Source organism: Acanthaster planci, linkage group LG13 (assembly GCF_054643075.1).
Source record: "Acanthaster planci isolate LZ-2023a linkage group LG13, COTS_SCS, whole genome shotgun sequence".
NCBI lineage: Eukaryota > Metazoa > Echinodermata > Asteroidea > Valvatida > Acanthasteridae > Acanthaster > Acanthaster planci.
Genome location: NC_141789.1, coordinates 2,516,620 through 2,518,797, shown reverse-complemented (window position 1 = coordinate 2,518,797; position 2,178 = coordinate 2,516,620).

The following is a 2,178-nucleotide window of genomic DNA, read 5'->3' as shown; positions in this document are numbered from 1 at the left end:
TTTTTGGCAATTCACTCGGTGCATGAACGATGTACATGTAAACTTGAACACTGGTTCCTATTATAATTCCAGGGCCTTACCACTGAAGGTAACGCGTTTAATACCCACCCACCCCCAAATAAGAGACATTTTTTACACACAACACTTTGTGTTTCGGATCTAGCATCCTTTGAGAGCACAGGAACATTTGGGTCTCTGCAGCTCCATAAAATAAAACAGGTCATGAGAATGATCTAGGGCGGCAAGTGTCAACTTGAAACGATCTATTCATTCCGGTGTGTTTTTTTTTTCCCAGAGGTGACAAACAGTCGTCAATCTCTGATGGGCTGAACCGCATTTCCCATCAAGTGGTGCCCGATGCGGTCTTGAACTTTGAAGTGATAGAACTAGTACAGGGATGCTCTAAGTCCATAAAACAAACACATGCTTTGTTTTTTCACCCTGTCGCACTTGAGGACTGTGCTTGGCAAAGCCGACGATGAAGCCGCAGCAACCGGAAACAATTTTTCACTCGTGGGGTGTCATTAGCAAGCACTAAGAGATAACCCACAATACACAATCTCTATCCCATGCCCCCAACAAAACCCTCAGAAAAGACCAGTATTGAAAGTGTAAAATTAAAGATTTGATTTGAATAATAGCGACAAGAATCTCCAGCATTGTTTGAAATTAGATACATCTATTGTAGTCCACAAAGCAAGGTTGTAGAGAATATGAAGTTGTCATGACATCCCATGTGGCAACTTTGTTGTCTTCTGGCACTGCAAAAGTTGAAAAAAGAGTTTGCTTTTGACAAAATCCTGCTTATTTCTGCTATTTGGTTCGCATTTGTTACAACTGGGGGAGTGCTGCTGATCCAAAAACTGCAAAATTAACGAGAAGATCGGCTGCTTTGATTATTCAACTCAAGTGCCGATTCCAAAGGAGTTCGTGGACGTTGTTGAGTGGGTCTCTGGGCACTCGGATGTGGAACGATGAACTATGGGTTCCCCCCTGCTCGGTACACTGACCCGATTTTAGCTCCATGGATAAGCCCCTGTGGTATCAGTCCTAATTGCATAATTTATTGGGGCAGGGAACTAGACTTCTCAATTGTTGTGTCAACAATGTTGTGTACACTTACTGAGTCGGTTTGATTAAAAACCATAATCCCAGTTTCCTAATGAGGTCTGGTAACTGCCACACATAGTCCCCGCCCTGGGATGTGAACTTTTAACCCTGTCCTGACAAGCCCTCCATATACCACAGTTCAAACACAATAAAATGAAAGCAAATTTATCCCCGGGTTGAAATTCTGAGTAAAACATGCCATTCTGGGTATTGTCGCTGACCGCTAGATGTAAACAAACCAACCTCAGTCTTTTAACAGCTGACTCAAAGGTAAAAAAAAGTGGTTTTACGGTGTAAACAACGACAGACCCTTTTTAAAACATGGCTTCTAGTGCCGTGAAGGACAGATGTGTTTGTTGAATTCTTTTAGCAGCACACATATCAGACAGCTTCACAGCCCCATCTTTCTTCTTCGTAAGAAGAGCCAGGTCTCTTTTTCCCCTGAATTCTTTCCAAGCCCCTCCCCCTTTCATCCCTAGCTTCTGAAAAATGTCACTTGGCGCTCAAGGACTGTTCGGCCTGGCTACAAATTGTGTAAATAATCAAGGGTGCTCAAGAGTGCATTTCTTCCAACACTGACTGACACAAACTGTGACAAATGGTCTAAGCACCCCACCAAAAATTCCTCACACAGCACAGCACAGTACACTACCCCGGCCGGAAGGGGAAAGGGGGTGAAAACCTTCCTGGAAATGGTTGTTTCTTTCCAAACGAAAAAATACATTAGTACGCTCTTTTCAGCCTCAAATTTGTACCGCTCTCGAGAACTTGACTATGCCAGAGAGACTGTCTGTATCGAGCCAATATTTCGCCACAAGAGACGACCCTCTGGTTTGCGCAACCAGTGACGAGCGGGGGTGTCAAACACATGAGTTCTATTTTAATGATAGACCCAGAAAATGAATGTTTTGAAAGATTTCCAAGACGCTTACGACAGACAAACCAGACGCATTTTGGAGGGTAGGACTTTTCAAAATCTCACACTACATTTCGGGCAAAATCTCAGCTTCTCCAAACTTTCAAAAATATGAAAAAATAAACCAAAAAACTCAGTCATCTTTCTCTATA